At 44.6% G+C, this 13,450-nt stretch overlaps 1 protein-coding gene and 1 long non-coding RNA gene across 2 annotated transcripts in view; one reads left to right on the top strand and one right to left on the bottom strand.

Moving 5' to 3' along the window:
- Positions 1 to 13,450, bottom strand: part of GABRB1 (gamma-aminobutyric acid type A receptor beta1 subunit) — a 273,995-nt gene that overhangs the window by 257,468 nt on the left and 3,077 nt on the right. The window lies entirely within an intron of this gene.
- LOC115651897 overlaps positions 1 to 13,450 on the top strand; it is a 35,823-nt gene that overhangs the window by 20,738 nt on the left and 1,635 nt on the right. Inside the window, exon 3 of the long non-coding RNA XR_004000483.1 lies at positions 8,577 to 8,623. This is a non-coding gene — a long non-coding RNA (uncharacterized LOC115651897). The remainder of the gene's footprint in view (positions 1 to 8,576; positions 8,624 to 13,450) is intronic.

The raw sequence follows: 13,450 nt of genomic DNA, 5'->3' as shown, positions 1-13,450 counted from the left end.
GATCTGGAATATCTGAGGTTTCTTCCCTGCCCCTTCTCTAAGTAGCTTTAACAGTTCTCCCATTATGCTGGGGTCCCAGAAATGCACTAGGAGTATCACCATCTTGCTCATTTTGCTCTACCCAAGCGGCTTGCCTCATGAACTCCTTTGTCACCATTTGACTCAGTGTTTTTTTGAGTGGGATTCCTATGCCTAGAACCTTCTCCCAACCCAGTCCTCTTTCATGCTCTTCCTATGCATCCTAGCGCTTCTCTCAGGAAAGAAAAAGAAATTGCACAACTAACAAGATGTCCTTCTTAACTGCTCATTCATGTTTCTTTTTGTGCCCTCCCTTCCTCATCCCTCTATTTGTATGCTGTAAAGTTAGACTGTAAGCTTTGTGGTACAGGTGCTGTGCAAAGCTGTAAAACACCCAGTACAGAGTTGAGTCTATACAAAGGAATAATAATAAATACATCTGAACACTGAAGTTGGGGTGCTGTTTGATCCTTAAAGTGAGATGAAAATATGAAATAAAGACTACATAATCCTTCTTTTCTGTCCTCTAATTTCCACTACCAGAATGATTTAGTGCCCCTTTAATAATTCCATGTAGACAGAGAACTAGTCTTTCTAAACCACCCATTAGATCTTTCAACGTTTTGTGTACACCATACATCCCACAGCTATTCATTTCAGTACAAAGTTTGCTTTGCCTCCAGACACAAGTCCAAGCCTGAATGCATAATGGCCCAAAACTCTCTCACTTACTATGCTCCACTTTTCCTGGACACACTGGAGGAATGTGGCTTTTGTTGCCTCCAGTAGGTGATACTTTTTTTTCATTCCAAGTGTGGAAGGATCATGAGTTTCTTCTGCCCTGTGGTGATATGTCAAAATAAACAGACAGAGGAGAAAATTATTATGTAATTAGTAAAATGTATATTTATATTGCTGTAGAGTCTGATGGCCCCAACCAAAGATTCGGGGTTCTTTGCTGTACACTGTACAAATGATTAAATAGGAAAGTCCCCTGGTTCAGAGAGCTAACAATGGATGATGAGGGGATTCAACAGTTATATAAACAGGCAAATGGGGTAACAAGTTTGTGCACATTTGCATGATTTATTAGTAATGCTTTTTAGGCATGATGGCAGAAGTTGGCTGTAAGGAGAGATTTAAAAGATGAAAACGTATAGTAAATGTTCAAGCTGTTCTACAGATGAAATGGTACTACTTTTACGACAGTTCTACATAGCTGATATTTTCTACAGCATGGAAGATGTTTCAATCAGAATGGGGAAACAGTGTGATGGATGTACCAACCCCTACATTAGGCCAGAAGGGTTAATGAGAGCCTGTGGGCTCAATTAGTGTCACCCTGTTACATCTGCAGGAGGTGTTAAGCCTGGAGGGAGAAGTTAAAAGGGCTGAACCAGGGTCAGGTGGAGCTGGTTCTTACTGAGATACCTGGCTGAAGACAGGGAGCTAGGTTAGCCTGTGGCCAGACAGCCTCCCAGAAGGAAACTGGGCCTGCAACAGGGAACACAAACTAGTTGTGAAGTAAAGATGGGGAAAGGGAATCTGCCCAGAATTCTCAATGCTGGCACAGAGTCCTGCAGGGAGGAGAAACATTTTGACAGGATCAAGGACACTCCTGAAGCAGAACCAACGAGACAGGTGAAAGTGTTAAGAAGCTCTGCTGTCAGCCTAGAGAAGAGGTCTAGAAAGAGTGATGTGGATGCACAGTCAGCCTGGGAAGAGGCTGTGGGAAAGACCTAAGATAGGTTGTGGTAGGAAGTGGTCCAGAGGGGCAGCAAGGGGTCTGCATAGTCAGGCCATGGCTGCTTATTAAAGGATCTCTGGACCAGAACCCAAATGTGAGGTGAGGCCTGGGTTCCCCTACTGACCAGCTGAGGAAGGTGGGTCAGAAACCTCTAGAGACAAAGGGTATGAAGTGTTGAAATCCCCGACACAAGGAGTTAGTACTAGTGAGTCTGGAGCTGGACCAAGTGGCCAACATGAAATTGTTGGACTATTGTTTGTGGAGCTATTGGGTTATTCTGGAAGGGGTAGGCTCAGATGTGAAGCAGCATAGGGACTGAATCTCAAAAAGAAGCAGACCACTTCAGGGTTGGAGCCGCTGTCAGAAGTGAGTGCAAATGAAGGAAAGCCTGCTACATTGTGTGCAGGCACAAGGGGACATACCAATTAAAGATTCAGACTCTTACATAGAGTTAATAATTGATATCAGGGGCAAACTACAATGTGTTAAGGAGTTTATGGTCCTGATCCTGCAATCACTTATGCACATATGTAAATTTAACCTGTGTGCAGTCTCACTGATTTTGTTATGGGTTTTTTTGTTTTGTTTTTGTTTTTAATGGGACAATTCATGTGAGCAAAACTATGCCTGAGTTTGTAGGATCAGGCCTTTAATTTGTAAGATTTTTGGGTCCAGGCTTTTTTGTATTTTTGTATTTTGCGTAGAGTGAGGCACATTATTGTCACTAATGTGGTTCTGGGGGAAAAAAAAATCCTGGTACATTGTGTTCTAACTTTCCAAATGTGCTATAGCATCATATCCTGAACCATCTCATTGACAAAATGCTACTTAATCAACCATTTGTTAGAGGTGACACTTCTTCAATGTAGTGAATAAAGAAACTTTTATTTCCTTCTTAGAAGAAATACTTTTCTGTGCCAAGATAACCTATGATAAAACACATGTAGTGTTTTCAGCTATTTGCAAAAAAGCTAAAATGAAACCTAATAAAAATAGGAACACACTTACATCCCACCCCACTTTGCTAAGGAGCTGCAGAGTCCCCCTTATCTGCCCTACAGTTTATAGCACTGAGCCACTATGGGGCATGCAGCCCCAGTCACTTTCTCTGTCTCTCTCACACACACAGTGCCACGTGTAGCACAGAAGCTTAGCACCTCTCAGAAGGGGGACCACTGAGGCAAGAGATTTACTTCGGGGGAACCAGCCAGCCAGTAGACAGAGCAGCACCAGTGGAGCAGATGACAAGTGAGGGGCTATTGGGTATCTTTCTGTTCATCTACCCCAGAAACCAGACTGAGCTGCTATAGGGACAATGGTTTCATTGGCAACCCTTACTCCAGCCATTAAGAGCGAAAAAAAACCCAGCACCTCTCCAAGGGAGGGCTCTAGGAGAAGTGACTCACCAGGGGAACCAGGGAGCGAAGCTGGAGCCAAAGCAGCAGCAGTGAAACAGACGGTGAATAAAGGGCTGCAGAGTGCCCCTTTGATTCCCCCAGGAGGAGAAGGAGCAGCTGGAGCCTTCACAAGACTGGGAGACCGCTGTTGTCAGCAATACCAGTTTTCTGAAACTTTCCAACAACATTCCAGGTGACCAATGAGAGCGGTCCAGATAGGGGATGAATGAGAAATAAAAGGAGGAGAGGTAGGGGTTGCTCCCTGGAGAGAATAGCCTGTAGGTAGTAGGAGGAGTAAATGACATCATAGTTCAGGCTGAAATTTTCCCACCTGCTCCCAGAAAAGCTGTTTGCAGGATCACTAAGCTAAAGTGTACTTGTAAGCACTACTCCCTTATACCTCTACCTTCTTTCTCGGTTGTGTCTTTCCTTTTCTTGCCAAATGTCTACTTGGATTGTTCTGTCCTTAATCTAGGGACTGTCATTTGCTATATGTCTTGTACATGACCTATCACAATGTGGCCTAGGTCCTGTTTTGTTCTCTGGGTACCACCCCAAAAAACCTAAAGCAATCTTATTACTGAGCAATCACATGGACAGAATACTGAAAAATGTACTTGTATAGAGCCTTCAGGTGGAAGGTTTGCATGTGCCTTGCAAACATCAACAAGGTAAAGCTCCGATCACTCTTTGGTGTAGGTAAGTGACATTTTTCTGTCTCTCAGATGAAGAACAGAACAGGTAGGAGACTTGCATGATCGAATGTACAAAAAAGGGCTCTAATAAAACAAATAGCCATGTGACGAAGTGGGACTGTTCCTAATGTTTCCTCTGAATACTGTGTGGGTGCCTCAGTTTCTGGCCAACATTCAGTCTCCGTAGCAATTAATAGCCAGGCCCTTCCCCCTTGCAAGGGGATGCTAAGGGTATGGGAGAATAAAGAGGTCAGGTGACCTCTTAGCCCGGGAAAGAGACAAAGGCCAGAGAAGGAGGGGCTAGAGGGAGTTTGCAGTTTGGGGCTGGCTGGAGACGAGGAGTGAGGGCAGACATGAGGGTCTGCCTCACTGGGCCCCAGAATGGACCCGGCTGAGGGGTCCGGTTCTTTGTACCTACAAGCTCTGTTTTAGATTGTGTTCCTGTCATCTAATAAACCTCTGTTTTACTGGCTGGCTAAGAGTCATGTCTGACTGTGAAGTGGGGTGCAGGACCCTCTGGCTTCCCCAGGAACCTGCCGGGTGGGCTCACTGTGGGAAGCGCACAGAGGGGCAGAGGATGCTGAATGTCCAAAGAGAGACCCAGGAGGTGAAGCCGTGTAAGCTTCTTGCCCTGAAGATAGTCTGCTCCAAGGGAGAGGACGCTCCCCAAAGTTCTGATTGGCTTTGTGGGGAGCAGTTCCAGATCATTGCCTGGGGACTCCGTGACAAGGCATAAAACCAAACAGTGGCATAAAGTCAGTAACTGAAGCACTTAACATACAAGCTACATTATGGTTCTGATCAGGGCCGGTGCAAGGATATTTTGCGCCCTAAGCGAAACTTCCATCTTGCGCCCCCCCCCCCCCAAATCACATACATTATACACAATACACGGTCACAGAGTAACATGTTATAATTTAGAATTTATGTTTCCGCACTTTAAGTGTAGCAAATTTAGAAACAAGTTCCTCCAAGTCAATGCTGTGAGCAATGTCATGTTCTATTGACAAGGTAGATAGCCCAACAAGTCTTTGTTGCAACATTGATGTTTGCATATATGTTTTTATCAACTTGAGCTTTGAGAAGCTTCATTCACCACTGGCCACAGAAACTGGGAGAGTCAAGAGGATGCGAAGAGCAATAACTGTGTTAGGGACACTATCTGTCAGCTTATTTTCCCATATGAAATTCAATACATCTTGCGGTGATGAACTCCTTTGGACTTGTCTTGCAATAGCTTGCAATTCACTGCACAAGTCAAAGGCATCAATATCTTTGGATTCACCATGTTGCAAAGCTTTCTCCAAAATCAAGCAATGTTCCATAATTTGCTTTGGTGTTTTATTTTGCAAACTGTAAAGATCATATATGAAGCCAAATACTGAACTAATTTGCTGCATCAATGTGAATCTTTCTTCAACCGAATGTATTGCTGTGTCAATGACTGCAAAGTAAAAGTTCACTTTGAATTTTTCTTTCGGATCATAAATAGGTTCGTCATCTGCTTCATATGTGAACTGCTTCCTCTTCTTTCTAATACGGATTGGATCTGGTTCAAAAAGTGCCGGCACATCCAACTCCTCCGCAAGTTCACCTGCATCTACCAATGTTTTCTCAAAGGCTGCGTCACTTCTGCGGCCCACAAGGAACTTCTTGGTTTCTCCAAGTTGATTAATGGCATCACATATATCAAATTCTTTTGCCTGAAGTTGTTTGCTAGTTATGTTGATCTCAAACAATATGTCATACCACAAAACAAGAGAAACAAGAAACTTGAAACTAGAAATGGCTTTTGTAAGAGCCTTTGCATCAACTCGTGATGTATTGCCAGATGATCCTGTCAGAGTATTGTCTTCATAGATGTCTACCAGAGCATCACAGATGTCACCAATGAAAGCAGGATGGAAAAGCTCCCCCAAGAAGACCTAGGACATGATGGCTGGATACATAAACAGACACCTGTCCCTCACAGGCACTACCTCATAATATGCCAATTTTGCTCAGGACAGAACATCATAGAGGAATACTATGCATTCAGTGGTCTCTACACTGGCCAAGCAACAGCATGACAACTAACCTAACCAGTCCATCCAACTTTTTTGACTGCTTCTTGGGCACTGGTGAGGGGTAGTGGTGCCAGACTGAGCCCGGTGATGGGTGCACTACAAATCTACAAACTGAGGCAAGGTGCTGGGCCTAGAGTCCTGCTGAGACTGCTGTCCTGCACCAAGTGGAGCACAGCCTCCATGAGGAGAGAACTCAAACAAATATCACGCTCCTTCTGCATGATTCCCCCAAGCACTTCTTCAGGCAGCTGCTATGGGGGTCACTCACAGGCTTAGGCCTGCCTGTTGCAGGCAAAACACAGCAGCAGGGCTTAAAACTCAGACAGGGCCGCCCAGAGGACTCAGGGGGCCTTGGGCAAAGCAAAATCGGGGGGCCCCTTCCACAAAACATTTTCAATACTATACTAACATGTATTAGGAAATGTAAAAAATAACTAGTGAAATACATTCAAAATTAATTTGTAATAATTTGAAAATAAACTAAATACATTATTTAAAAACATTAAAAGCTGTAATGGTATGTATATATTTGCAATTACATAATGGGCAGTTGCTGGGTGATTGTGATAGTTGGTACCAATGGGCTGTCGTTGCCTGGGGGTGGTGCTGTTGTTGCCCACGGCTGGGTGGGGAGCTGGGCTCTGGGTTCAGGGGTGCCCAGCTCACAGGGGCTGGGCTCAGGGATGTAGGGAGATAAGGTCAGGGGGGTGTCCAGCTCAGAGGGGCTGGGCTCAAAGCTGGGGGTCAGGGCTGTTGGGGAGATGGGGTCAGGGGGTTTCCAGCTCAGAGGGGCTGGGCTCGGAGCTGGGGGTCAGGGCTGTGGGGGGGATGGAGTAGAGGGGGTTTCCAGCTCAGAGGGACTGGGCTCGGAGCTAGGGGTAAGGGCTGTGGGGGGATGAGGTCAAGGGGGTTTCCAGCTCAGAAGGACTAGGCTCGGAGCTGGGGGTCAGGACTGTGGGGGGGATAGGGTCAGGGGGGGCACTGGGGCAGCTCAGCTCTGCAGGCTGCTGTTCTCTCCAGCCGTCCAGGCACAAGGGGAGCAGGATCAGGGACCAGCCAAGGACCAAGTGGGCAGGAGCACAGCCACCTGAGGCCAACCTGTGGGGAGGCACTTGCTTACCTTGCCTAATGCATGAGCGTTGGGGTCCTCTTTCTTCCTCTGCTCCACCAGACCACTGCTGAGGGTCTTTTCTTCTCCGTGCCCCTCGCTGGGGCTGATGTGGAGGCTGAGCCAGGGGGCAGCCGCCACTTTCCTCCAGAAGCGAAACCCTGGTGTTGCGCCACTGTCGCAGGACCCCTGCCACGTGCCCTAAGCAGAGCTGCGCAGCTCTGCCCAGCCGCCGGCGCCCCGGCTGGCAACGAGAAAAATTGCAGAGGCTGGAGCCCCTGCTCTGGGAGGGAGAGGGATTCTGAGCCTCTGCCTGCAGCTCAGGGATTCCCCTGGGTCAGCACAGCCACTGTCAGCCCGAACCTCTGGGCTGCTGCGCCGGCGCCCTGACCCCGGGGGCGCCCTGGGCTGCCGGGCTGCCGCGGCGGCGCCCTGACCCCGGGGGCACCCTGGGCTGCCGCGGCGGTGCGCTGACCCCCGGGGCGCCCTGGGCTGCCGGGGCTGCCGCGGCTGCGCCCTGACCCCGGGGGGCGCCCTGGGCTGCCGCGGCTGCGCCCGGACCCCGGGGGGCGCCCTGGGCTGCCGGGCTACCGCGCCGGTGCCCTGACCCCAGGGGCGCCCTGGGCTGCTGGCTGTAGGCAGCTCAGACTACCTCTCCAGCAGGAGCGGCTGCAACCATTTAAAAAATTTTGGGGGGGCACCGCTTTTTGGTGCCCTCAAATCTTGGTGCCCTAGGCAACCGCCTAGTTCACCTAAATGGTTGCGCCGGCCCTGGTTCTGATCCATAGCCTATTGAAGCAAATGGAAGTCTTTCCATTCACTCGATTGGGCTTTACATCAGGCCCCAGAAGACCCCTGTATCTAAGTCATACTTTAATTCAGATTTACAAACATTCATCTCTTTGGCTCAGTGTTGAACACCACAGCAGGAAAAAGAATAGGAAAGCCCTGAAGCAGTAGGCAGGGGTACAGGGAGAGGATTTTCCAAGAGATGAAGTGAGCTGTATCTTTGCTGGTAGTTTACTGAGTGCAGGCCTGAATTATGCTGTTGAAATTCCTTCTGAGGAGATGTATATTTTTGTGAAAAGGTTGATTTTAATTTATTTACCTTGTATTCACCATCTTCTCATTTTGTATCATTTAAAAAACAAAAACAAACCTCATGTCTGCCAACTGATCGGTGAAGTGACAATGAATTTTCTGCTCATGTAGATAGTGTGTTGGCTAAGCTTTTTAGATGCTGGAGTTTCAGCCCAAAATAGGTTATTTCTCACATGTTAATCTCATTTGCTATGATGGCCTATGTCCAGCGAAGAAATATTTAGAAAGCCGATTAAGGATTAAACATGCAGAATGTGATACAAAGTAGACAAAATGCATAAACTGAGATCGACAAAGGGACATGAGTATGGGTTAAATATTGACCTATTTTGTAGTAATACTTATAATATACTGCTTTATTCTTTCAAAATACTGTGCAAATATAAGCTAATCCTCACACTATCCTTATGGAATATATAAATACATATCATCCCTTTTTTACAGAATGGGAAATTCAGACTCACGGTGGTTAGAATCACTAAGGAGACAAGGTGGGTATAATACCTTTTGTTGGACCAACTTCTTTTGTTGAGCGAGAAAAGCTTTCGAGCCACACAGAGCTCTTATTCAGGTTTGGGAAAGATATTTTGAGCATTTAAATGCAAGGTAGAACAGATTTAGCATAAGTAGCGAGTACATATTTTAAGGGACCATTCAAGGCAGACTGGTCCATTAACATCTCTTTAGTCATAGGACAAAAAAAAGGAAGTTAGTGTGTTACAGATTTTTGTAATAAGCCATAAATCCAGTGTCTTTGTTCAGTTCATGATTTTTAGTGTCTAGCAAAGTTTTGAATTTAAGCTCCTGGGCTCATCTTCTGAAAGTGTTTGAAGTAGGAAGTGGGCTTGAAACATAAAGCCCTTGTATCAGAAGCCTGGTATTGGGCCTGAGGCCTGAACTAAAGTAGTAATCAAAACTTTGCTGCCATAAAACAAAGTTAAGTTGTAAGCAAGAGGCAGGCCCTGCTCACAGAATCTGGCAAGAACAGGGCTGCTATTGCAGAAACACACATTCCTAAGTAGTGCTAGGTATAAGAATATATATACACAAACACATTCCAGAAAAGTGGTACCAGAACACCCCAATACCAGCAGCCCCCAAAGAAAACAGGAACATGCTCACCCATCCTAAAGATAAGGTCAGAATGACAGAATGATGTTTCGATTGAACCAACAAGTATAAGGCAGAAGGTGGCACCCAGATATGTCAGAGGATGGAACTTAGCTATGTCAGAGTGGCAATATGTAACTTGTTTATATTGGTGTATAAAGAGGTATCTCAGAGGAAATGTCTCTGTCTGGCCTAAGGAGGAACAGAAAGTCCCTCTGTTTACTGAGCTGGTCTGTTATGGGCATATATGTATTAGTCATCTGGTAGAGTCTGCAGGATACCAATACTATTCTTTGTCTACAATAAACCTGGCTGGGTGCCTTCATACCTTAACGGATCTTGTGGCATTGGGCAGTTCACTTGAGGTCTGCTTGGCCAGTTACCTGTGCAGAGCTGGGATGGCATAAAGAGGGAATACAAGAAGCCAAACATCTAAAACACTGTTGTGCAGGTTTCCTTTGAGGATGAGAACTGAGAGGTCAGATGTAGAATGATCACTACGTGAAAAGTGTTCACCCACAGGTGATAGGGTGTTTTTGTCTTTTATCATTTTCCTGTGTGAGTTCATTTGAGAGCATCATGATTGTCTAGTTTCACCCACTTAGTTATTGGGGCATTTATTGCACTGGAAGAGGTATACCACTTTGTGATAGGCATATGTACGAGCCATGGATCTTGAAAAGTGTCTTGTGCGGGGTGTTGATCATTGTAGCAGTGGAGATATGTCTGCAGATTTTGCATCAGTTGTTCTGGCAAGGTCTGGTGCTACTTTGAGTTGGTGTGTCTGATCGGTGGGGATCTTGCTTCTGATGAGCTTGGAGAGGTTGGGGGGCTGTTTGAAGGCCAGAAGTGGGGGTTCAGGAAAGATTTATTTCAAGTATGAGTTGAGTATTGGTTGTAATTGTTGAATGATACCCCATATGCATTCTAGTGTGGGGTGGTTGATCACAAATAGGGGTGTACGGTGAACAGAGTTTTTATTTCTGTATTTAAGCAGGTTCTCCTGGGGTATTTTGGTGGCCTGTTCCATGATACAATCTACTCCTGTAGTGGAGTATCCTTATTTGGTGAATGTGGTTTTAAGTGTGTTAAGATGTATATCTCAGACTTTCTCCTTGGGGCATCATATTCTGTGATATCTCAGTGTCTGGCTATAAATATCAAATTCCTTGGAGTGTTTGGGGTGGTTACTGGATCTACGAAAGTAGGTGTGGTGATCCATGGGTTGCTTGTATATATGGTTGTCTGTAGGGTTCCATTGTTGAAGCTGATTGAGGTGCCCAGCAACTTGATGCTAGTGTGGGAGTGTTCGAGAAAGCATTGAATGGACGGATAGTGGTTGTTGAAGTTGTGGTAGAAATCTATGAGGGAGTTTAAGCTGTCTGTCCAGAGGATGAAAATATCATTGATGTATGTCAGGTATACCATTGGTTTTGTGGTGCATTTGTCCAGAGATTCTTCCTCAAGTGGCCAATAAAGAGGTTGGCATACTGGGGAACCATCTTAGTACCAACTGCTGTCCCATGGTTTGGACAAGTGGTGTTGAATGTAAAATTATGGGTGAGAATGAAATGGATGAGTTTGGCAATGTGTTCACGATGGATATCTGAGGGTTGTCCACTGTCTTGCAGATATCTGAGACAGCCAGCTATGCTGTCATTGTGATGCATCTTGATGTATAGGGAATTGACATCCATGGTAGAAAGGATGGTGTTCTGAGGGAAGTCGTTAATGTTGTGGAGTTTGTGGAGGAAGTCAGTTGTGTCTTGCAGGATGCTGGCCCTTTGTGTGGTGAGTGGTTTGAGGATGGTTTCTATGAGTCTTGCTGTTAGGATCAACATTTTAAAATTGGTGAGTCCGTACTCTCCACTCTGTTATCCAAGTCATTGCATAAGGAAGTAGAGAGTATGCTTATAAAATTTGTGGATTACACCAAGGTGGGAATGTTTGTAAATGCTTTGGAGGACAGGATTAGAATTCAAAACTACCTTAACAAATTGGAGAACATAAGGATGGCCATATTGCATCAGACTAATGGTCCATCTGGCCCAGTATCCTGTCTTCAAACAGCGACCAATGCCAGGTGCCTCAGAGGGAATGAACAGAACAGGCAGTCATCGAGTGATCCATCACCTGTTGTCCACTCCTAGCTTCTAGCAATAGAGGCTACTGACACTCAAAGCATGGAGTGCATTCCTGATCATTCTAGCTAATAGCCATTGATGGACCTATCCACCATGAACGTATCTAATCCTTTTTTGAACCCTCTTATAGTTTTAGCCTTCACAACATCTCCTGGCAACGAGTTTCACAGGTTGACTGTGCATTGTGCGAAGAAACACTTTATTTGTTTGCTTTAAACCTGCTGCCTATTAATTGATTTGGGTGATTCCTGGTTCTTGTGTTATGTAAAGGGGTCAATAACATTTCCCTATTCACCTTCCCCACACCATTCATGATTTTATCTACCTCTATCATATCCCCTCTTAGTCATCTCTTTTCCAAGCTGAAAAGTCCAAGTCTTTTTAACTTCTCCTTAAATGGAAGCTATTCCATACTCCTAATCATTTTTGTTGCCCTTCTCTGTACCTTTTCCAATTCTAATAGATCTTTTTTGAGACAAGGCATCCAGATCTGCATGCAATGTTCAAGATGCATACCATGGATTTATATAGAGGCATTATTATAGTATCTTCCTTTCCTAATGGTTCCTAACATTCTGTTAGCTTTTTTGACTGCCACTGCACATTGAGTGGATGTTTTCAGAGAACTAGCCATGATGACTCCAAGATCTTTCTTGAGTGGTATCAGTTAATTTAGGCCCCATCATTTTGTATGTGTAGTTGGGATTGTTTTCCAATATGCATTACTTTTCATTTATCAACACTGAAATTTCATCAGCCATTTTGTTGCCCAGTCACCCAGTTTAGTGCGATCCCTTTAACTCTTCAGTCTGCTTTAACCTTAGCTATCTTGAGTAACTTTGTATCATATATAAATTTTTCTACTTCACGGTTTACCCCTTTTTCTGGATCATTTATGAATATGTTGAAAAACACTGGTCCTAGTACAGCTCTGGAACCACCACTATTTACCTCTCTCCACTGCGAAAATTGACCATTTGTTCCTACCCCTTTGTTTCCTATCTTTTAACCAGTTACTGATCCTTGAGAGGACCTCCCCTCTTATCCCACCTTCTTACTTAGCTTAAGAACCTTTGGTGAGGGACCTTGTTAAAGACTTTCTGAAAATCTAAGTATACTATATTTATTGGATCACCATTGTACACATGTTTGTTGACCCTCTCAATGAATTCTAATATATTGGTGAGACATGATTTCCCTTTACAAAAGCAGTGTTGACTCTTCTCCAACAAATTGTTCATATATGTGTCTGATAATTCTGTTCTTTACTATAGTTTCAACCAATTTGCCTAGTATTGAAGTTAGACTTATTGACATGTAATTGGCAGAATCGCCTCTTTAGCCTTTTTAAAAAATTGGTGTCACACTAGCTATCCTTGAGCATCTGGTACAGAAGCTGATTTAAATGATAGGTTAAATACCACAGTTAGTAATTCTGCAATATCATATCTGAGTTCCTTCAGACTCTTGAGTGAATACTGTCTGGTTCTGGTGACTTCTTATTGTTTAATTTATCCATTAGTTCCAAAACCTCCTCTAATGACACCTCAATCTGTGACAGTTCCTCAGATTAGTCACCTAAAAAGAATGGCTCAGGTTGGGGAAATCTCTCTCTCATCCTCTGTAGTGAAGACAGATGCAAATATTCATTTTGTTTCTCTGCAATGGCCTTGAGTTATCCTTTAGCACTTCTATTGTCCAGTGACTCAACTGATTGTTTAGCAGGCTTCCTGCTTCTGATGTACTGAAATGTGCGTGGGGGAGGGGAGGGGTGAGATGTAGTTTTTGTTTTGGTTTTTTTGCTGTTAGTATATGAATCTTTGGCTAGTTGTTGTTCAAATTCTTTTTTGGCTTGCCTAATTATACTTGAAGATGAAATTCAGTGAAGACAAGTGAAGAGTACTTCAGTTGAGAAGGAAAAATGGGAGAATAACTGGCTAGATGGTTGTACTGCTGAAAAGGATCTAGCGGTTATAATGGATCACAAATTGAGTATAAGTGAACAATGTCATGCAGTTGTGAAATTCTTGAGTGTATTAACAGGAGTGTTGTATGTAAGATACA

The sequence above is a fragment of the Gopherus evgoodei genome, chromosome 5 (genome assembly GCF_007399415.2).
Source record: "Gopherus evgoodei ecotype Sinaloan lineage chromosome 5, rGopEvg1_v1.p, whole genome shotgun sequence".
Lineage (NCBI taxonomy): Eukaryota > Metazoa > Chordata > Testudines > Testudinidae > Gopherus > Gopherus evgoodei.
This window is presented reverse-complemented; position numbering and strand designations above follow the sequence as displayed.